Below are 16,857 nucleotides of genomic sequence, written 5' to 3'. Positions count from 1 at the left end.
TAGGAGTGAATTTGATTTAATATTAGTTGTCATTTTGCATTCGATTAGAATCGAATTTCACGTGCACCACCCACTAGATGGGAATGCAGCATAAAACTCCCTCCTATGCTATCTGCCTTCGTCAACGATCATACCATGTTGAAAACACCGGTTCTCGTCCGATCACCGAAGTTAAGCAACATTGGGCGCGATTAGTACTTAGATGGGTGACCGCTTGGGAACGTCGCGTGTCGTTGGCCTTTTTGCTTTTTAGTCGTCCCGAAGGTGGATTCGAACTCAGGATTATTGCTATTTTGCCATTAGAGATAGTGAATTTGATGTCATTTTGCATTCTCTTAGAAGATATTAGCCCCATTCGATTAGAATCGAATTTCACGTGCACCACCCACTAGATGGGAATGCAGCATAAAACTCCCTCCTATGCTGTCCGCCTTCGTCAACGATCATACCATGTTGAAAACACCGGTTCTCGTCCGATCACCGAAGTTAAGCAACATTGGGCGCGATTAGTACTTAGATGGGTGACCGCTTGGGAACGTCGCGTGTCGTTGGCCTTTTTGCTTTTTAGTCGTCCCGAAGGTGGATTCGAACTCAGGATTATTGCTATTTTGCCATTAGGAAAGAGAGATGCCTTCCGTTTGTAGGAGTGAATTTGATTTCATATTAGTTGTCATTTTGTATTCGATTAGAATCGAATTTCACGTGCACCACCCACTAGATGGGAATGCAGCATAAAACTCCCTCCTATGCTGTCTGCCTTCTTCAACGATCATACCATGTTGAAAACACCGGTTCTCGTCCGATCACCGAAGTTAAGCAACATTGGGCGCGATTAGTACTTAGATGGGTGACCGCTTGGGAACGTCGCGTGTCGTTGGCCTTTTTGCTTTTTAGTCGTCCCGAAGGTGGATTCGAACTCAGGATTATTGCTATTTTGCCATTAGGAAAGAGAGATGCCTTCCGTTTGTACGAGTGAATTTGATTTAATATTAGTTGTCATTTTGCATTCGATTAGAATCGAATTTCACGTGCACCACCCACTAGATGGGAATGCAGCATAAAACTCCCTCCTATGCTATCTGCCTTCGTCAACGATCATACCATGTTGAAAACACCGGTTCTCGTCCGATCACCGAAGTTAAGCAACATTGGGCGCGATTAGTACTTAGATGGGTGACCGCTTGGGAACGTCGCGTGTCGTTGGCCTTTTTGCTTTTTAGTCGTCCCGAAGGTGGATTCGAACTCAGGATTATTGCTATTTTGCCATTAGAGATAGTGAATTTGATGTCATTTTGCATTCTCTTAGAAGATATTAGCCCCATTCGATTAGAATCGAATTTCACGTGCACCACCCACTAGATGGGAATGCAGCATAAAACTCCCTCCTATGCTGTCCGCCTTCGTCAACGATCATACCATGTTGAAAACACCGGTTCTCGTCCGATCACCGAAGTTAAGCAACATTGGGCGCGATTAGTACTTAGATGGGTGACCGCTTGGGAACGTCGCGTGTCGTTGGCCTTTTTGCTTTTTAGTCGTCCCGAAGGTGGATTCGAACTCAGGATTATTGCTATTTTGCCATTAGGAAAGAGAGATGCCTTCCGTTTGTAGGAGTGAATTTGATTTCATATTAGTTGTCATTTTGTATTCGATTAGAATCGAATTTCACGTGCACCACCCACTAGATGGGAATGCAGCATAAAACTCCCTCCTATGCTGTCTGCCTTCTTCAACGATCATACCATGTTGAAAACACCGGTTCTCGTCCGATCACCGAAGTTAAGCAACATTGGGCGCGATTAGTACTTAGATGGGTGACCGCTTGGGAACGTCGCGTGTCGTTGGCCTTTTTGCTTTTTAGTCGTCCCGAAGGTGGATTCGAACTCAGGATTATTGCTATTTTGCCATTAGGAAAGAGAGATGCCTTCCGTTTGTACGAGTGAATTTGATTTCATATTAGTTGTCATTTTGTATTCGATTAGAATCGAATTTCACGTGCACCACCCACTAGATGGGAATGCAGCATAAAACTCCCTCCTATGCTGTCTGCCTTCTTCAACGATCATACCATGTTGAAAACACCGGTTCTCGTCCGATCACCGAAGTTAAGCAACATTGGGCGCGATTAGTACTTAGATGGGTGACCGCTTGGGAACGTCGCGTGTCGTTGGCCTTTTTGCTTTTTAGTCGTCCCGAAGGTGGATTCGAACTCAGGATTATTGCTATTTTGCCATTAGGAAAGAGAGATGCCTTCCGTTTGTAGGAGTGAATTTGATTTAATATTAGTTGTCATTTTGCATTCGATTAGAATCGAATTTCACGTGCACCACCCACTAGATGGGAATGCAGCATAAAACTCCCTCCTATGCTATCTGCCTTCGTCAACGATCATACCATGTTGAAAACACCGGTTCTCGTCCGATCACCGAAGTTAAGCAACATTGGGCGCGATTAGTACTTAGATGGGTGACCGCTTGGGAACGTCGCGTGTCGTTGGCCTTTTTGCTTTTTAGTCGTCCCGAAGGTGGATTCGAACTCAGGATTATTGCTATTTTGCCATTAGAGATAGTGAATTTGATGTCATTTTGCATTCTCTTAGAAGATATTAGCCCCATTCGATTAGAATCGAATTTCACGTGCACCACCCACTAGATGGGAATGCAGCATAAAACTCCCTCCTATGCTGTCCGCCTTCGTCAACGATCATACCATGTTGAAAACACCGGTTCTCGTCCGATCACCGAAGTTAAGCAACATTGGGCGCGATTAGTACTTAGATGGGTGACCGCTTGGGAACGTCGCGTGTCGTTGGCCTTTTTGCTTTTTAGTCGTCCCGAAGGTGGATTCGAACTCAGGATTATTGCTATTTTGCCATTAGGAAAGAGAGATGCCTTCCGTTTGTAGGAGTGAATTTGATTTAATATTAGTTGTCATTTTGCATTCGATTAGAATCGAATTTCACGTGCACCACCCACTAGATGGGAATGCAGCATAAAACTCCCTCCTATGCTGTCTGCCTTCGTCAACGATCATACCATGTTGAAAACACCGGTTCTCGTCCGATCACCGAAGTTAAGCAACATTGGGCGCGATTAGTACTTAGATGGGTGACCGCTTGGGAACGTCGCGTGTCGTTGGCCTTTTTGCTTTTTAGTCGTCCTGAAGGTGGATTTGAACTCAGGATTATTGCTATTTTGCCATTAGAGATAGTGAATTTGATTTCATATTAGTTGTCATTTTGCATTCTCTTAGCAGATATTAGCCCCATTCGATTAGAATCGAATTTCACGTGCACCACCCACTAGATGGGAATGCAGCATAAAACTCCCTCCTATGCTGTCTGCCTTCGTCAACGATCATACCATGTTGAAAACACCGGTTCTCGTCCGATCACCGAAGTTAAGCAACATTGGGCGCGATTAGTACTTAGATGGGTGACCGCTTGGGAACGTCGCGTGTCGTTGGCCTTTTTGCTTTTTAGTCGTCCCGAAGGTGGATTCGAACTCAGGATTATTGCTATTTTGCCATTAGGAAAGAGAGATGCCTTCCGTTTGTAGGAGTGAATTTGATTTAATATTAGTTGTCATTTTGCATTCGATTAGAATCGAATTTCACGTGCACCACCCACTAGATGGGAATGCAGCATAAAACTCCCTCCTATGCTATCTGCCTTCGTCAACGATCATACCATGTTGAAAACACCGGTTCTCGTCCGATCACCGAAGTTAAGCAACATTGGGCGCGATTAGTACTTAGATGGGTGACCGCTTGGGAACGTCGCGTGTCGTTGGCCTTTTTGCTTTTTAGTCGTCCCGAAGGTGGATTCGAACTCAGGATTATTGCTATTTTGCCATTAGAGATAGTGAATTTGATGTCATTTTGCATTCTCTTAGAAGATATTAGCCCCATTCGATTAGAATCGAATTTCACGTGCACCACCCACTTGATGGGAATGCAGCATAAATCTCCCTCCTATGCTGTCCGCCTTCGTCAACGATCATACCATGTTGAAAACACCGGTTCTCGTCCGATCACCGAAGTTAAGCAACATTGGGCGCGATTAGTACTTAGATGGGTGACCGCTTGGGAACGTCGCGTGTCGTTGGCCTTTTTGCTTTTTAGTCGTCCCGAAGGTGGATTCGAACTCAGGATTATTGCTATTTTGCAATTAGAGATAGTGAATTTGATTTCATATTAGTTGTCATTTTGCATTCTCTTAGCAGATATTAGCCCCATTCGATTAGAATCGAATTTCACGTGCACCACCCACTTGATGGGAATGCAGCATAAAACTCCCTCCTATGCTGTCTGCCTTCGTCAACGATCATACCATGTTGAAAACACCGGTTCTCGTCCGATCACCGAAGTTAAGCAACATTGGGCGCGATTAGTACTTAGATGGGTGACCGCTTGGGAACGTCGCGTGTCGTTGGCCTTTTTGCTTTTTAGTCGTCCCGAAGGTGGATTCGAACTCAGGATTATTGCTATTTTGCCATTAGAGATAGTGAATTTGATGTCATTTTGCATTCTCTTAGAAGATATTAGCCCCATTCGATTAGAATCGAATTTCACGTGCACCACCCACTAGATGGGAATGCAGCATAAAACTCCCTCCTATGCTGTCCGCCTTCGTCAACGATCATACCATGTTGAAAACACCGGTTCTCGTCCGATCACCGAAGTTAAGCAACATTGGGCGCGATTAGTACTTAGATGGGTGACCGCTTGGGAACGTCGCGTGTCGTTGGCCTTTTTGCTTTTTAGTCGTCCCGAAGGTGGATTCGAACTCAGGATTATTGCTATTTTGCCATTAGGAAAGAGAGATGCCTTCCGTTTGTAGGAGTGAATTTGATTTAATATTAGTTGTCATTTTGCATTCGATTAGAATCGAATTTCACGTGCACCACCCACTAGATGGGAATGCAGCATAAAACTCCCTCCTATGCTATCTGCCTTCGTCAACGATCATACCATGTTGAAAACACCGGTTCTCGTCCGATCACCGAAGTTAAGCAACATTGGGCGCGATTAGTACTTAGATGGGTGACCGCTTGGGAACGTCGCGTGTCGTTGGCCTTTTTGCTTTTTAGTCGTCCCGAAGGTGGATTCGAACTCAGGATTATTGCTATTTTGCCATTAGAGATAGTGAATTTGATGTCATTTTGCATTCTCTTAGAAGATATTAGCCCCATTCGATTAGAATCGAATTTCACGTGCACCACCCACTAGATGGGAATGCAGCATAAAACTCCCTCCTATGCTGTCCGCCTTCGTCAACGATCATACCATGTTGAAAACACCGGTTCTCGTCCGATCACCGAAGTTAAGCAACATTGGGCGCGATTAGTACTTAGATGGGTGACCGCTTGGGAACGTCGCGTGTCGTTGGCCTTTTTGCTTTTTAGTCGTCCCGAAGGTGGATTCGAACTCAGGATTATTGCTATTTTGCCATTAGGAAAGAGAGATGCCTTCCGTTTGTAGGAGTGAATTTGATTTAATATTAGTTGTCATTTTGCATTCGATTAGAATCGAATTTCACGTGCACCACCCACTAGATGGGAATGCAGCATAAAACTCCCTCCTATGCTATCTGCCTTCGTCAACGATCATACCATGTTGAAAACACCGGTTCTCGTCCGATCACCGAAGTTAAGCAACATTGGGCGCGATTAGTACTTAGATGGGTGACCGCTTGGGAACGTCGCGTGTCGTTGGCCTTTTTGCTTTTTAGTCGTCCCGAAGGTGGATTCGAACTCAGGATTATTGCTATTTTGCCATTAGAGATAGTGAATTTGATTTCATATTAGTTGTCATTTTGCATTCTCTTAGCAGATATTAGCCCCATTCGATTAGAATCGAATTTCACGTGCACCACCCACTTGATGGGAATGCAGCATAAAACTCCCTCCTATGCTGCCTGCCTTCGTCAACGATCATACCATGTTGAAAACACCGGTTCTCGTCCGATCACCGAAGTTAAGCAACATTGGGCGCGATTAGTACTTAGATGGGTGACCGCTTGGGAACGTCGCGTGTCGTTGGCCTTTTTGCTTTTTAGTCGTCCCGAAGGTGGATTCGAACTCAGGATTATTGCTATTTTGCCATTAGAGATAGTGAATTTGATTTCATATTAGTTGTCATTTTGCATTCTCTTAGCAGATATTAGCCCCATTCGATTAGAATCGAATTTCACGTGCACCACCCACTTGATGGGAATGCAGCATAAAACTCCCTCCTATGCTATCTGCCTTCGTCAACGATCATACCATGTTGAAAACACCGGTTCTCGTCCGATCACCGAAGTTAAGCAACATTGGGCGCGATTAGTACTTAGATGGGTGACCGCTTGGGAACGTCGCGTGTCGTTGGCCTTTTTGCTTTTTAGTCGTCCCGAAGGTGGATTCGAACTCAGGATTATTGCTATTTTGCCATTAGAGATAGTGAATTTGATTTCATATTAGTTGTCATTTTGCATTCTCTTAGCAGATATTAGCCCCATTCGATTAGAATCGAATTTCACGTGCACCACCCACTTGATGGGAATGCAGCATAAAACTCCCTCCTATGCTGTCTGCCTTCGTCAACGATCATACCATGTTGAAAACACCGGTTCTCGTCCGATCACCGAAGTTAAGCAACATTGGGCGCGATTAGTACTTAGATGGGTGACCGCTTGGGAACGTCGCGTGTCGTTGGCCTTTTTGCTTTTTAGTCGTCCCGAAGGTGGATTCGAACTCAGGATTATTGCTATTTTGCCATTAGAGATAGTGAATTTGATTTCATATTAGTTGTCATTTTGCATTCTCTTAGCAGATATTAGCCCCATTCGATTAGAATCGAATTTCACGTGCACCACCCACTAGATGGGAATGCAGCATAAAACTCCCTCCTATGCTATCTGCCTTCGTCAACGATCATACCATGTTGAAAACACCGGTTCTCGTCCGATCACCGAAGTTAAGCAACATTGGGCGCGATTAGTACTTAGATGGGTGACCGCTTGGGAACGTCGCGTGTCCGTTGGCCTTTTTGCTTTTTAGTCGTCCCGAAGGTGGATTCGAACTCAGGATTATTGCTATTTTGCCATTAGAGATAGTGAATTTGATGTCATTTTGCATTCTCTTAGAAGATATTAGCCCCATTCGATTAGAATCGAATTTCACGTGCACCACCCACTTGATGGGAATGCAGCATAAATCTCCCTCCTATGCTGTCCGCCTTCGTCAACGATCATACCATGTTGAAAACACCGGTTCTCGTCCGATCACCGAAGTTAAGCAACATTGGGCGCGATTAGTACTTAGATGGGTGACCGCTTGGGAACGTCGCGTGTCGTTGGCCTTTTTGCTTTTTAGTCGTCCCGAAGGTGGATTCGAACTCAGGATTATTGCTATTTTGCAATTAGAGATAGTGAATTTGATTTCATATTAGTTGTCATTTTGCATTCTCTTAGCAGATATTAGCCCCATTCGATTAGAATCGAATTTCACGTGCACCACCCACTTGATGGGAATGCAGCATAAAACTCCCTCCTATGCTGTCTGCCTTCGTCAACGATCATACCATGTTGAAAACACCGGTTCTCGTCCGATCACCGAAGTTAAGCAACATTGGGCGCGATTAGTACTTAGATGGGTGACCGCTTGGGAACGTCGCGTGTCGTTGGCCTTTTTGCTTTTTAGTCGTCCCGAAGGTGGATTCGAACTCAGGATTATTGCTATTTTGCCATTAGGAAAGAGAGATGCCTTCCGTTTGTACGAGTGAATTTGATTTCATATTAGTTGTCATTTTGTATTCGATTAGAATCGAATTTCACGTGCACCACCCACTAGATGGGAATGCAGCATAAAACTCCCTCCTATGCTGTCCGCCTTCGTCAACGATCATACCATGTTGAAAACACCGGTTCTCGTCCGATCACCGAAGTTAAGCAACATTGGGCGCGATTAGTACTTAGATGGGTGACCGCTTGGGAACGTCGCGTGTCGTTGGCCTTTTTGCTTTTTAGTCGTCCCGAAGGTGGATTCGAACTCAGGATTATTGCTATTTTGCCATTAGAGATAGTGAATTTGATTTCATATTAGTTGTCATTTTGCATTCTCTTAGCAGATATTAGCCCCATTCGATTAGAATCGAATTTCACGTGCACCACCCACTTGATGGGAATGCAGCATAAAACTCCCTCCTATGCTGCCTGCCTTCGTCAACGATCATACCATGTTGAAAACACCGGTTCTCGTCCGATCACCGAAGTTAAGCAACATTGGGCGCGATTAGTACTTAGATGGGTGACCGCTTGGGAACGTCGCGTGTCGTTGGCCTTTTTGCTTTTTAGTCGTCCCGAAGGTGGATTCGAACTCAGGATTATTGCTATTTTGCCATTAGAGATAGTGAATTTGATTTCATATTAGTTGTCATTTTGCATTCTCTTAGCAGATATTAGCCCCATTCGATTAGAATCGAATTTCACGTGCACCACCCACTTGATGGGAATGCAGCATAAAACTCCCTCCTATGCTGCCTGCCTTCGTCAACGATCATACCATGTTGAAAACACCGGTTCTCGTCCGATCACCGAAGTTAAGCAACATTGGGCGCGATTAGTACTTAGATGGGTGACCGCTTGGGAACGTCGCGTGTCGTTGGCCTTTTTGCTTTTTAGTCGTCCCGAAGGTGGATTCGAACTCAGGATTATTGCTATTTTGCCATTAGAGATAGTGAATTTGATTTCATATTAGTTGTCATTTTGCATTCTCTTAGCAGATATTAGCCCCATTCGATTAGAATCGAATTTCACGTGCACCACCCACTAGATGGGAATGCAGCATAAAACTCTCTCCTATGCTGTCCGCCTTCGTCAACGATCATACCATGTTGAAAACACCGGTTCTCGTCCGATCACCGAAGTTAAGCAACATTGGGCGCGATTAGTACTTAGATGGGTGACCGCTTGGGAACGTCGCGTGTCGTTGGCCTTTTTGCTTTTTAGTCGTCCCGAAGGTGGATTCGAACTCAGGATTATTGCTATTTTGCCATTAGGAAAGAGAGATGCCTTCCGTTTGTAGGAGTGAATTTGATTTCATATTAGTTGTCATTTTGCATTCGATTAGAATCGAATTTCACGTGCACCACCCACTAGATGGGAATGCAGCATAAAACTCCCTCCTATGCTATCTGCCTTCGTCAACGATCATACCATGTTGAAAACACCGGTTCTCGTCCGATCACCGAAGTTAAGCAACATTGGGCGCGATTAGTACTTAGATGGGTGACCGCTTGGGAACGTCGCGTGTCGTTGGCCTTTTTGCTTTTTAGTCGTCCCGAAGGTGGATTCGAACTCAGGATTATTGCTATTTTGCCATTAGAGATAGTGAATTTGATGTCATTTTGCATTCTCGTAGAAGATATTAGCCCCATTCGATTAGAATCGAATTTCACGTGCACCACCCACTAGATGGGAATGCAGCATAAAACTCCCTCCTATGCTGTCTGCCTTCGTCAACGATCATACCATGTTGAAAACACCGGTTCTCGTCCGATCACCGAAGTTAAGCAACATTGGGCGCGATTAGTACTTAGATGGGTGACCGCTTGGGAACGTCGCGTGTCGTTGGCCTTTTTGCTTTTTAGTCGTCCCGAAGGTGGATTCGAACTCAGGATTATTGCTATTTTGCCATTAGGAAAGAGAGATGCCTTCCGTTTGTAGGAGTGAATTTGATTTAATATTAGTTGTCATTTTGCATTCGATTAGAATCGAATTTCACGTGCACCACCCACTAGATGGGAATGCAGCATAAAACTCCCTCCTATGCTGTCTGCCTTCGTCAACGATCATACCATGTTGAAAACACCGGTTCTCGTCCGATCACCGAAGTTAAGCAACATTGGGCGCGATTAGTACTTAGATGGGTGACCGCTTGGGAACGTCGCGTGTCGTTGGCCTTTTTGCTTTTTAGTCGTCCCGAAGGTGGATTCGAACTCAGGATTATTGCTATTTTGCCATTAGAGATAGTGAATTTGATGTCATTTTGCATTCTCTTAGAAGATATTAGCCCCATTCGATTAGAATCGAATTTCACGTGCACCACCCACTAGATGGGAATGCAGCATAAAACTCCCTCCTATGCTGTCCGCCTTCGTCAACGATCATACCATGTTGAAAACACCGGTTCTCGTCCGATCACCGAAGTTAAGCAACATTGGGCGCGATTAGTACTTAGATGGGTGACCGCTTGGGAACGTCGCGTGTCGTTGGCCTTTTTGCTTTTTAGTCGTCCCGAAGGTGGATTCGAACTCAGGATTATTGCTATTTTGCCATTAGAGATAGTGAATTTGATTTCATATTAGTTGTCATTTTGCATTCTCTTAGCAGATATTAGCCCCATTCGATTAGAATCGAATTTCACGTGCACCACCCACTTGATGGGAATGCAGCATAAAACTCCCTCCTATGCTGCCTGCCTTCGTCAACGATCATACCATGTTGAAAACACCGGTTCTCGTCCGATCACCGAAGTTAAGCAACATTGGGCGCGATTAGTACTTAGATGGGTGACCGCTTGGGAACGTCGCGTGTCGTTGGCCTTTTTGCTTTTTAGTCGTCCCGAAGGTGGATTCGAACTCAGGATTATTGCTATTTTGCAATTAGAGATAGTGAATTTGATTTCATATTAGTTGTCATTTTGCATTCTCTTAGCAGATATTAGCCCCATTCGATTAGAATCGAATTTCACGTGCACCACCCACTTGATGGGAATGCAGCATAAAACTCCCTCCTATGCTGTCTGCCTTCGTCAACGATCATACCATGTTGAAAACACCGGTTCTCGTCCGATCACCGAAGTTAAGCAACATTGGGCGCGATTAGTACTTAGATGGGTGACCGCTTGGGAACGTCGCGTGTCGTTGGCCTTTTTGCTTTTTAGTCGTCCCGAAGGTGGATTCGAACTCAGGATTATTGCTATTTTGCAATTAGAGATAGTGAATTTGATTTCATATTAGTTGTCATTTTGCATTCTCTTAGCAGATATTAGCCCCATTCGATTAGAATCGAATTTCACGTGCACCACCCACTAGATGGGAATGCAGCATAAAACTCCCTCCTATGCTGTCTGCCTTCTTCAACGATCATACCATGTTGAAAACACCGGTTCTCGTCCGATCACCGAAGTTAAGCAACATTGGGCGCGATTAGTACTTAGATGGGTGACCGCTTGGGAACGTCGCGTGTCGTTGGCCTTTTTGCTTTTTAGTCGTCCCGAAGGTGGATTCGAACTCAGGATTATTGCTATTTTGCCATTAGGAAAGAGAGATGCCTTCCGTTTGTACGAGTGAATTTGATTTCATATTAGTTGTCATTTTGTATTCGATTAGAATCGAATTTCACGTGCACCACCCACTAGATGGGAATGCAGCATAAAACTCCCTCCTATGCTGTCTGCCTTCTTCAACGATCATACCATGTTGAAAACACCGGTTCTCGTCCGATCACCGAAGTTAAGCAACATTGGGCGCGATTAGTACTTAGATGGGTGACCGCTTGGGAACGTCGCGTGTCGTTGGCCTTTTTGCTTTTTAGTCGTCCCGAAGGTGGATTCGAACTCAGGATTATTGCTATTTTGCCATTAGGAAAGAGAGATGCCTTCCGTTTGTAGGAGTGAATTTGATTTAATATTAGTTGTCATTTTGCATTCGATTAGAATCGAATTTCACGTGCACCACCCACTAGATGGGAATGCAGCATAAAACTCCCTCCTATGCTATCTGCCTTCGTCAACGATCATACCATGTTGAAAACACCGGTTCTCGTCCGATCACCGAAGTTAAGCAACATTGGGCGCGATTAGTACTTAGATGGGTGACCGCTTGGGAACGTCGCGTGTCGTTGGCCTTTTTGCTTTTTAGTCGTCCCGAAGGTGGATTCGAACTCAGGATTATTGCTATTTTGCCATTAGAGATAGTGAATTTGATGTCATTTTGCATTCTCTTAGAAGATATTAGCCCCATTCGATTAGAATCGAATTTCACGTGCACCACCCACTAGATGGGAATGCAGCATAAAACTCCCTCCTATGCTGTCCGCCTTCGTCAACGATCATACCATGTTGAAAACACCGGTTCTCGTCCGATCACCGAAGTTAAGCAACATTGGGCGCGATTAGTACTTAGATGGGTGACCGCTTGGGAACGTCGCGTGTCGTTGGCCTTTTTGCTTTTTAGTCGTCCCGAAGGTGGATTCGAACTCAGGATTATTGCTATTTTGCCATTAGGAAAGAGAGATGCCTTCCGTTTGTAGGAGTGAATTTGATTTCATATTAGTTGTCATTTTGTATTCGATTAGAATCGAATTTCACGTGCACCACCCACTAGATGGGAATGCAGCATAAAACTCCCTCCTATGCTGTCTGCCTTCTTCAACGATCATACCATGTTGAAAACACCGGTTCTCGTCCGATCACCGAAGTTAAGCAACATTGGGCGCGATTAGTACTTAGATGGGTGACCGCTTGGGAACGTCGCGTGTCGTTGGCCTTTTTGCTTTTTAGTCGTCCCGAAGGTGGATTCGAACTCAGGATTATTGCTATTTTGCCATTAGGAAAGAGAGATGCCTTCCGTTTGTACGAGTGAATTTGATTTAATATTAGTTGTCATTTTGCATTCGATTAGAATCGAATTTCACGTGCACCACCCACTAGATGGGAATGCAGCATAAAACTCCCTCCTATGCTATCTGCCTTCGTCAACGATCATACCATGTTGAAAACACCGGTTCTCGTCCGATCACCGAAGTTAAGCAACATTGGGCGCGATTAGTACTTAGATGGGTGACCGCTTGGGAACGTCGCGTGTCGTTGGCCTTTTTGCTTTTTAGTCGTCCCGAAGGTGGATTCGAACTCAGGATTATTGCTATTTTGCCATTAGAGATAGTGAATTTGATGTCATTTTGCATTCTCTTAGAAGATATTAGCCCCATTCGATTAGAATCGAATTTCACGTGCACCACCCACTTGATGGGAATGCAGCATAAAACTCCCTCCTATGCTGCCTGCCTTCGTCAACGATCATACCATGTTGAAAACACCGGTTCTCGTCCGATCACCGAAGTTAAGCAACATTGGGCGCGATTAGTACTTAGATGGGTGACCGCTTGGGAACGTCGCGTGTCGTTGGCCTTTTTGCTTTTTAGTCGTCCCGAAGGTGGATTCGAACTCAGGATTATTGCTATTTTGCCATTAGAGATAGTGAATTTGATTTCATATTAGTTGTCATTTTGCATTCTCTTAGCAGATATTAGCCCCATTCGATTAGAATCGAATTTCACGTGCACCACCCACTTGATGGGAATGCAGCATAAAACTCCCTCCTATGCTGTCTGCCTTCGTCAACGATCATACCATGTTGAAAACACCGGTTCTCGTCCGATCACCGAAGTTAAGCAACATTGGGCGCGATTAGTACTTAGATGGGTGACCGCTTGGGAACGTCGCGTGTCGTTGGCCTTTTTGCTTTTTAGTCGTCCCGAAGGTGGATTCGAACTCAGGATTATTGCTATTTTGCCATTAGGAAAGAGAGATGCCTTCCGTTTGTACGAGTGAATTTGATTTCATATTAGTTGTCATTTTGTATTCGATTAGAATCGAATTTCACGTGCACCACCCACTAGATGGGAATGCAGCATAAAACTCCCTCCTATGCTGTCTGCCTTCTTCAACGATCATACCATGTTGAAAACACCGGTTCTCGTCCGATCACCGAAGTTAAGCAACATTGGGCGCGATTAGTACTTAGATGGGTGACCGCTTGGGAACGTCGCGTGTCGTTGGCCTTTTTGCTTTTTAGTCGTCCCGAAGGTGGATTCGAACTCAGGATTATTGCTATTTTGCCATTAGGAAAGAGAGATGCCTTCCGTTTGTACGAGTGAATTTGATTTAATATTAGTTGTCATTTTGCATTCGATTAGAATCGAATTTCACGTGCACCACCCACTAGATGGGAATGCAGCATAAAACTCCCTCCTATGCTATCTGCCTTCGTCAACGATCATACCATGTTGAAAACACCGGTTCTCGTCCGATCACCGAAGTTAAGCAACATTGGGCGCGATTAGTACTTAGATGGGTGACCGCTTGGGAACGTCGCGTGTCGTTGGCCTTTTTGCTTTTTAGTCGTCCCGAAGGTGGATTCGAACTCAGGATTATTGCTATTTTGCCATTAGGAAAGAGAGATGCCTTCCGTTTGTACGAGTGAATTTGATTTCATATTAGTTGTCATTTTGTATTCGATTAGAATCGAATTTCACGTGCACCACCCACTAGATGGGAATGCAGCATAAAACTCCCTCCTATGCTGTCTGCCTTCTTCAACGATCATACCATGTTGAAAACACCGGTTCTCGTCCGATCACCGAAGTTAAGCAACATTGGGCGCGATTAGTACTTAGATGGGTGACCGCTTGGGAACGTCGCGTGTCGTTGGCCTTTTTGCTTTTTAGTCGTCCCGAAGGTGGATTCGAACTCAGGATTATTGCTATTTTGCCATTAGGAAAGAGAGATGCCTTCCGTTTGTAGGAGTGAATTTGATTTAATATTAGTTGTCATTTTGCATTCGATTAGAATCGAATTTCACGTGCACCACCCACTAGATGGGAATGCAGCATAAAACTCCCTCCTATGCTATCTGCCTTCGTCAACGATCATACCATGTTGAAAACACCGGTTCTCGTCCGATCACCGAAGTTAAGCAACATTGGGCGCGATTAGTACTTAGATGGGTGACCGCTTGGGAACGTCGCGTGTCGTTGGCCTTTTTGCTTTTTAGTCGTCCCGAAGGTGGATTCGAACTCAGGATTATTGCTATTTTGCCATTAGAGATAGTGAATTTGATGTCATTTTGCATTCTCTTAGAAGATATTAGCCCCATTCGATTAGAATCGAATTTCACGTGCACCACCCACTAGATGGGAATGCAGCATAAAACTCCCTCCTATGCTGTCCGCCTTCGTCAACGATCATACCATGTTGAAAACACCGGTTCTCGTCCGATCACCGAAGTTAAGCAACATTGGGCGCGATTAGTACTTAGATGGGTGACCGCTTGGGAACGTCGCGTGTCGTTGGCCTTTTTGCTTTTTAGTCGTCCCGAAGGTGGATTCGAACTCAGGATTATTGCTATTTTGCCATTAGGAAAGAGAGATGCCTTCCGTTTGTAGGAGTGAATTTGATTTCATATTAGTTGTCATTTTGTATTCGATTAGAATCGAATTTCACGTGCACCACCCACTAGATGGGAATGCAGCATAAAACTCCCTCCTATGCTGTCTGCCTTCTTCAACGATCATACCATGTTGAAAACACCGGTTCTCGTCCGATCACCGAAGTTAAGCAACATTGGGCGCGATTAGTACTTAGATGGGTGACCGCTTGGGAACGTCGCGTGTCGTTGGCCTTTTTGCTTTTTAGTCGTCCCGAAGGTGGATTCGAACTCAGGATTATTGCTATTTTGCCATTAGGAAAGAGAGATGCCTTCCGTTTGTACGAGTGAATTTGATTTAATATTAGTTGTCATTTTGCATTCGATTAGAATCGAATTTCACGTGCACCACCCACTAGATGGGAATGCAGCATAAAACTCCCTCCTATGCTATCTGCCTTCGTCAACGATCATACCATGTTGAAAACACCGGTTCTCGTCCGATCACCGAAGTTAAGCAACATTGGGCGCGATTAGTACTTAGATGGGTGACCGCTTGGGAACGTCGCGTGTCGTTGGCCTTTTTGCTTTTTAGTCGTCCCGAAGGTGGATTCGAACTCAGGATTATTGCTATTTTGCCATTAGGAAAGAGAGATGCCTTCCGTTTGTACGAGTGAATTTGATTTCATATTAGTTGTCATTTTGTATTCGATTAGAATCGAATTTCACGTGCACCACCCACTAGATGGGAATGCAGCATAAAACTCCCTCCTATGCTGTCTGCCTTCTTCAACGATCATACCATGTTGAAAACACCGGTTCTCGTCCGATCACCGAAGTTAAGCAACATTGGGCGCGATTAGTACTTAGATGGGTGACCGCTTGGGAACGTCGCGTGTCGTTGGCCTTTTTGCTTTTTAGTCGTCCCGAAGGTGGATTCGAACTCAGGATTATTGCTATTTTGCCATTAGAGATAGTGAATTTGATGTCATTTTGCATTCTCTTAGAAGATATTAGCCCCATTCGATTAGAATCGAATTTCACGTGCACCACCCACTTGATGGGAATGCAGCATAAAACTCCCTCCTATGCTGCCTGCCTTCGTCAACGATCATACCATGTTGAAAACACCGGTTCTCGTCCGATCACCGAAGTTAAGCAACATTGGGCGCGATTAGTACTTAGATGGGTGACCGCTTGGGAACGTCGCGTGTCGTTGGCCTTTTTGCTTTTTAGTCGTCCCGAAGGTGGATTCGAACTCAGGATTATTGCTATTTTGCCATTAGAGATAGTGAATTTGATTTCATATTAGTTGTCATTTTGCATTCTCTTAGCAGATATTAGCCCCATTCGATTAGAATCGAATTTCACGTGCACCACCCACTTGATGGGAATGCAGCATAAAACTCCCTCCTATGCTGTCTGCCTTCGTCAACGATCATACCATGTTGAAAACACCGGTTCTCGTCCGATCACCGAAGTTAAGCAACATTGGGCGCGATTAGTACTTAGATGGGTGACCGCTTGGGAACGTCGCGTGTCGTTGGCCTTTTTGCTTTTTAGTCGTCCCGAAGGTGGATTCGAACTCAGGATTATTGCTATTTTGCCATTAGGAAAGAGAGATGCCTTCCGTTTGTACGAGTGAATTTGATTTCATATTAGTTGTCA

General features: G+C 44.6%; 52 non-coding genes across 52 annotated transcripts; all 52 read left to right on the top strand.

Moving 5' to 3' along the window:
- Nucleotides 1-120: 120 nt before the first annotated feature.
- LOC135705938 (5S ribosomal RNA) lies at nt 121-239 on the top strand. The gene has a single exon (XR_010517918.1). It is a non-coding gene; the product is annotated as a 5S ribosomal RNA (ribosomal RNA).
- Nucleotides 240-435: 196 nt separating this feature from the next.
- On the top strand, nt 436-554 carry LOC135705937 (5S ribosomal RNA). The gene has a single exon (XR_010517917.1). It is a non-coding gene; the product is annotated as a 5S ribosomal RNA (ribosomal RNA).
- Nucleotides 555-761: 207 nt separating this feature from the next.
- LOC135706134 (5S ribosomal RNA) lies at nt 762-880 on the top strand. Its single transcript, XR_010518104.1, has one exon. It is a non-coding gene; the product is annotated as a 5S ribosomal RNA (ribosomal RNA).
- A 207-nt stretch (nt 881-1,087) lies between these two features.
- LOC135705936 (5S ribosomal RNA) lies at nt 1,088-1,206 on the top strand. The gene has a single exon (XR_010517916.1). It is a non-coding gene; the product is annotated as a 5S ribosomal RNA (ribosomal RNA).
- Nucleotides 1,207-1,402: 196 nt separating this feature from the next.
- On the top strand, nt 1,403-1,521 carry LOC135705935 (5S ribosomal RNA). The gene has a single exon (XR_010517915.1). It is a non-coding gene; the product is annotated as a 5S ribosomal RNA (ribosomal RNA).
- Nucleotides 1,522-1,728: 207 nt separating this feature from the next.
- On the top strand, nt 1,729-1,847 carry LOC135706133 (5S ribosomal RNA). The gene has a single exon (XR_010518103.1). It is a non-coding gene; the product is annotated as a 5S ribosomal RNA (ribosomal RNA).
- A 207-nt stretch (nt 1,848-2,054) lies between these two features.
- Nucleotides 2,055-2,173, top strand: LOC135706130 (5S ribosomal RNA). Its single transcript, XR_010518101.1, has one exon. It is a non-coding gene; the product is annotated as a 5S ribosomal RNA (ribosomal RNA).
- A 207-nt stretch (nt 2,174-2,380) lies between these two features.
- On the top strand, nt 2,381-2,499 carry LOC135705934 (5S ribosomal RNA). Its single transcript, XR_010517914.1, has one exon. It is a non-coding gene; the product is annotated as a 5S ribosomal RNA (ribosomal RNA).
- Nucleotides 2,500-2,695: 196 nt separating this feature from the next.
- Nucleotides 2,696-2,814, top strand: LOC135705933 (5S ribosomal RNA). Its single transcript, XR_010517913.1, has one exon. It is a non-coding gene; the product is annotated as a 5S ribosomal RNA (ribosomal RNA).
- Nucleotides 2,815-3,021: 207 nt separating this feature from the next.
- On the top strand, nt 3,022-3,140 carry LOC135705932 (5S ribosomal RNA). The gene has a single exon (XR_010517912.1). It is a non-coding gene; the product is annotated as a 5S ribosomal RNA (ribosomal RNA).
- Nucleotides 3,141-3,348: 208 nt separating this feature from the next.
- On the top strand, nt 3,349-3,467 carry LOC135705930 (5S ribosomal RNA). The gene has a single exon (XR_010517911.1). It is a non-coding gene; the product is annotated as a 5S ribosomal RNA (ribosomal RNA).
- Nucleotides 3,468-3,674: 207 nt separating this feature from the next.
- On the top strand, nt 3,675-3,793 carry LOC135705929 (5S ribosomal RNA). The gene has a single exon (XR_010517910.1). It is a non-coding gene; the product is annotated as a 5S ribosomal RNA (ribosomal RNA).
- A 196-nt stretch (nt 3,794-3,989) lies between these two features.
- LOC135705928 (5S ribosomal RNA) lies at nt 3,990-4,108 on the top strand. Its single transcript, XR_010517909.1, has one exon. It is a non-coding gene; the product is annotated as a 5S ribosomal RNA (ribosomal RNA).
- Nucleotides 4,109-4,316: 208 nt separating this feature from the next.
- Nucleotides 4,317-4,435, top strand: LOC135705926 (5S ribosomal RNA). Its single transcript, XR_010517907.1, has one exon. It is a non-coding gene; the product is annotated as a 5S ribosomal RNA (ribosomal RNA).
- Nucleotides 4,436-4,631: 196 nt separating this feature from the next.
- Nucleotides 4,632-4,750, top strand: LOC135705924 (5S ribosomal RNA). Its single transcript, XR_010517906.1, has one exon. It is a non-coding gene; the product is annotated as a 5S ribosomal RNA (ribosomal RNA).
- Nucleotides 4,751-4,957: 207 nt separating this feature from the next.
- LOC135705923 (5S ribosomal RNA) lies at nt 4,958-5,076 on the top strand. The gene has a single exon (XR_010517905.1). It is a non-coding gene; the product is annotated as a 5S ribosomal RNA (ribosomal RNA).
- Nucleotides 5,077-5,272: 196 nt separating this feature from the next.
- Nucleotides 5,273-5,391, top strand: LOC135705922 (5S ribosomal RNA). The gene has a single exon (XR_010517904.1). It is a non-coding gene; the product is annotated as a 5S ribosomal RNA (ribosomal RNA).
- A 207-nt stretch (nt 5,392-5,598) lies between these two features.
- On the top strand, nt 5,599-5,717 carry LOC135705921 (5S ribosomal RNA). Its single transcript, XR_010517903.1, has one exon. It is a non-coding gene; the product is annotated as a 5S ribosomal RNA (ribosomal RNA).
- A 208-nt stretch (nt 5,718-5,925) lies between these two features.
- LOC135705920 (5S ribosomal RNA) lies at nt 5,926-6,044 on the top strand. The gene has a single exon (XR_010517902.1). It is a non-coding gene; the product is annotated as a 5S ribosomal RNA (ribosomal RNA).
- Nucleotides 6,045-6,252: 208 nt separating this feature from the next.
- Nucleotides 6,253-6,371, top strand: LOC135705919 (5S ribosomal RNA). The gene has a single exon (XR_010517901.1). It is a non-coding gene; the product is annotated as a 5S ribosomal RNA (ribosomal RNA).
- Nucleotides 6,372-6,579: 208 nt separating this feature from the next.
- Nucleotides 6,580-6,698, top strand: LOC135705918 (5S ribosomal RNA). The gene has a single exon (XR_010517900.1). It is a non-coding gene; the product is annotated as a 5S ribosomal RNA (ribosomal RNA).
- A 208-nt stretch (nt 6,699-6,906) lies between these two features.
- On the top strand, nt 6,907-7,026 carry LOC135706150 (5S ribosomal RNA). Its single transcript, XR_010518118.1, has one exon. It is a non-coding gene; the product is annotated as a 5S ribosomal RNA (ribosomal RNA).
- A 196-nt stretch (nt 7,027-7,222) lies between these two features.
- LOC135705917 (5S ribosomal RNA) lies at nt 7,223-7,341 on the top strand. Its single transcript, XR_010517899.1, has one exon. It is a non-coding gene; the product is annotated as a 5S ribosomal RNA (ribosomal RNA).
- Nucleotides 7,342-7,549: 208 nt separating this feature from the next.
- Nucleotides 7,550-7,668, top strand: LOC135705916 (5S ribosomal RNA). The gene has a single exon (XR_010517898.1). It is a non-coding gene; the product is annotated as a 5S ribosomal RNA (ribosomal RNA).
- Nucleotides 7,669-7,875: 207 nt separating this feature from the next.
- On the top strand, nt 7,876-7,994 carry LOC135705913 (5S ribosomal RNA). Its single transcript, XR_010517896.1, has one exon. It is a non-coding gene; the product is annotated as a 5S ribosomal RNA (ribosomal RNA).
- A 208-nt stretch (nt 7,995-8,202) lies between these two features.
- Nucleotides 8,203-8,321, top strand: LOC135705912 (5S ribosomal RNA). Its single transcript, XR_010517895.1, has one exon. It is a non-coding gene; the product is annotated as a 5S ribosomal RNA (ribosomal RNA).
- A 208-nt stretch (nt 8,322-8,529) lies between these two features.
- On the top strand, nt 8,530-8,648 carry LOC135705911 (5S ribosomal RNA). Its single transcript, XR_010517894.1, has one exon. It is a non-coding gene; the product is annotated as a 5S ribosomal RNA (ribosomal RNA).
- Nucleotides 8,649-8,856: 208 nt separating this feature from the next.
- Nucleotides 8,857-8,975, top strand: LOC135705910 (5S ribosomal RNA). The gene has a single exon (XR_010517893.1). It is a non-coding gene; the product is annotated as a 5S ribosomal RNA (ribosomal RNA).
- A 207-nt stretch (nt 8,976-9,182) lies between these two features.
- LOC135705909 (5S ribosomal RNA) lies at nt 9,183-9,301 on the top strand. Its single transcript, XR_010517892.1, has one exon. It is a non-coding gene; the product is annotated as a 5S ribosomal RNA (ribosomal RNA).
- A 196-nt stretch (nt 9,302-9,497) lies between these two features.
- Nucleotides 9,498-9,616, top strand: LOC135705908 (5S ribosomal RNA). Its single transcript, XR_010517891.1, has one exon. It is a non-coding gene; the product is annotated as a 5S ribosomal RNA (ribosomal RNA).
- A 207-nt stretch (nt 9,617-9,823) lies between these two features.
- LOC135705907 (5S ribosomal RNA) lies at nt 9,824-9,942 on the top strand. Its single transcript, XR_010517890.1, has one exon. It is a non-coding gene; the product is annotated as a 5S ribosomal RNA (ribosomal RNA).
- Nucleotides 9,943-10,138: 196 nt separating this feature from the next.
- On the top strand, nt 10,139-10,257 carry LOC135705906 (5S ribosomal RNA). The gene has a single exon (XR_010517889.1). It is a non-coding gene; the product is annotated as a 5S ribosomal RNA (ribosomal RNA).
- Nucleotides 10,258-10,465: 208 nt separating this feature from the next.
- LOC135705905 (5S ribosomal RNA) lies at nt 10,466-10,584 on the top strand. The gene has a single exon (XR_010517888.1). It is a non-coding gene; the product is annotated as a 5S ribosomal RNA (ribosomal RNA).
- A 208-nt stretch (nt 10,585-10,792) lies between these two features.
- On the top strand, nt 10,793-10,911 carry LOC135705904 (5S ribosomal RNA). Its single transcript, XR_010517887.1, has one exon. It is a non-coding gene; the product is annotated as a 5S ribosomal RNA (ribosomal RNA).
- A 208-nt stretch (nt 10,912-11,119) lies between these two features.
- On the top strand, nt 11,120-11,238 carry LOC135706129 (5S ribosomal RNA). The gene has a single exon (XR_010518100.1). It is a non-coding gene; the product is annotated as a 5S ribosomal RNA (ribosomal RNA).
- A 207-nt stretch (nt 11,239-11,445) lies between these two features.
- LOC135706128 (5S ribosomal RNA) lies at nt 11,446-11,564 on the top strand. Its single transcript, XR_010518099.1, has one exon. It is a non-coding gene; the product is annotated as a 5S ribosomal RNA (ribosomal RNA).
- Nucleotides 11,565-11,771: 207 nt separating this feature from the next.
- On the top strand, nt 11,772-11,890 carry LOC135705902 (5S ribosomal RNA). Its single transcript, XR_010517885.1, has one exon. It is a non-coding gene; the product is annotated as a 5S ribosomal RNA (ribosomal RNA).
- A 196-nt stretch (nt 11,891-12,086) lies between these two features.
- Nucleotides 12,087-12,205, top strand: LOC135705901 (5S ribosomal RNA). Its single transcript, XR_010517884.1, has one exon. It is a non-coding gene; the product is annotated as a 5S ribosomal RNA (ribosomal RNA).
- A 207-nt stretch (nt 12,206-12,412) lies between these two features.
- LOC135706127 (5S ribosomal RNA) lies at nt 12,413-12,531 on the top strand. Its single transcript, XR_010518098.1, has one exon. It is a non-coding gene; the product is annotated as a 5S ribosomal RNA (ribosomal RNA).
- A 207-nt stretch (nt 12,532-12,738) lies between these two features.
- LOC135705900 (5S ribosomal RNA) lies at nt 12,739-12,857 on the top strand. The gene has a single exon (XR_010517883.1). It is a non-coding gene; the product is annotated as a 5S ribosomal RNA (ribosomal RNA).
- A 196-nt stretch (nt 12,858-13,053) lies between these two features.
- Nucleotides 13,054-13,172, top strand: LOC135705899 (5S ribosomal RNA). The gene has a single exon (XR_010517882.1). It is a non-coding gene; the product is annotated as a 5S ribosomal RNA (ribosomal RNA).
- A 208-nt stretch (nt 13,173-13,380) lies between these two features.
- Nucleotides 13,381-13,499, top strand: LOC135705897 (5S ribosomal RNA). The gene has a single exon (XR_010517881.1). It is a non-coding gene; the product is annotated as a 5S ribosomal RNA (ribosomal RNA).
- Nucleotides 13,500-13,706: 207 nt separating this feature from the next.
- LOC135706126 (5S ribosomal RNA) lies at nt 13,707-13,825 on the top strand. Its single transcript, XR_010518097.1, has one exon. It is a non-coding gene; the product is annotated as a 5S ribosomal RNA (ribosomal RNA).
- A 207-nt stretch (nt 13,826-14,032) lies between these two features.
- On the top strand, nt 14,033-14,151 carry LOC135706185 (5S ribosomal RNA). Its single transcript, XR_010518152.1, has one exon. It is a non-coding gene; the product is annotated as a 5S ribosomal RNA (ribosomal RNA).
- A 207-nt stretch (nt 14,152-14,358) lies between these two features.
- On the top strand, nt 14,359-14,477 carry LOC135706124 (5S ribosomal RNA). The gene has a single exon (XR_010518095.1). It is a non-coding gene; the product is annotated as a 5S ribosomal RNA (ribosomal RNA).
- Nucleotides 14,478-14,684: 207 nt separating this feature from the next.
- Nucleotides 14,685-14,803, top strand: LOC135706184 (5S ribosomal RNA). Its single transcript, XR_010518150.1, has one exon. It is a non-coding gene; the product is annotated as a 5S ribosomal RNA (ribosomal RNA).
- Nucleotides 14,804-14,999: 196 nt separating this feature from the next.
- On the top strand, nt 15,000-15,118 carry LOC135706183 (5S ribosomal RNA). Its single transcript, XR_010518149.1, has one exon. It is a non-coding gene; the product is annotated as a 5S ribosomal RNA (ribosomal RNA).
- Nucleotides 15,119-15,325: 207 nt separating this feature from the next.
- On the top strand, nt 15,326-15,444 carry LOC135706123 (5S ribosomal RNA). The gene has a single exon (XR_010518094.1). It is a non-coding gene; the product is annotated as a 5S ribosomal RNA (ribosomal RNA).
- A 207-nt stretch (nt 15,445-15,651) lies between these two features.
- LOC135706182 (5S ribosomal RNA) lies at nt 15,652-15,770 on the top strand. Its single transcript, XR_010518148.1, has one exon. It is a non-coding gene; the product is annotated as a 5S ribosomal RNA (ribosomal RNA).
- Nucleotides 15,771-15,977: 207 nt separating this feature from the next.
- On the top strand, nt 15,978-16,096 carry LOC135706122 (5S ribosomal RNA). The gene has a single exon (XR_010518093.1). It is a non-coding gene; the product is annotated as a 5S ribosomal RNA (ribosomal RNA).
- A 196-nt stretch (nt 16,097-16,292) lies between these two features.
- On the top strand, nt 16,293-16,411 carry LOC135706181 (5S ribosomal RNA). The gene has a single exon (XR_010518147.1). It is a non-coding gene; the product is annotated as a 5S ribosomal RNA (ribosomal RNA).
- A 208-nt stretch (nt 16,412-16,619) lies between these two features.
- LOC135706178 (5S ribosomal RNA) lies at nt 16,620-16,738 on the top strand. Its single transcript, XR_010518145.1, has one exon. It is a non-coding gene; the product is annotated as a 5S ribosomal RNA (ribosomal RNA).
- Nucleotides 16,739-16,857: the final 119 nt, after the last annotated feature.

This window comes from Ochlerotatus camptorhynchus, unplaced genomic scaffold, assembly GCF_037179485.1.
Source record: "Ochlerotatus camptorhynchus isolate MF236.1 unplaced genomic scaffold, CSIRO-AGI_Acam_v1.1 ptg000274l, whole genome shotgun sequence".
NCBI classification, from domain to species: domain Eukaryota; kingdom Metazoa; phylum Arthropoda; class Insecta; order Diptera; family Culicidae; genus Ochlerotatus; species Ochlerotatus camptorhynchus.
This window is presented reverse-complemented; position numbering and strand designations above follow the sequence as displayed.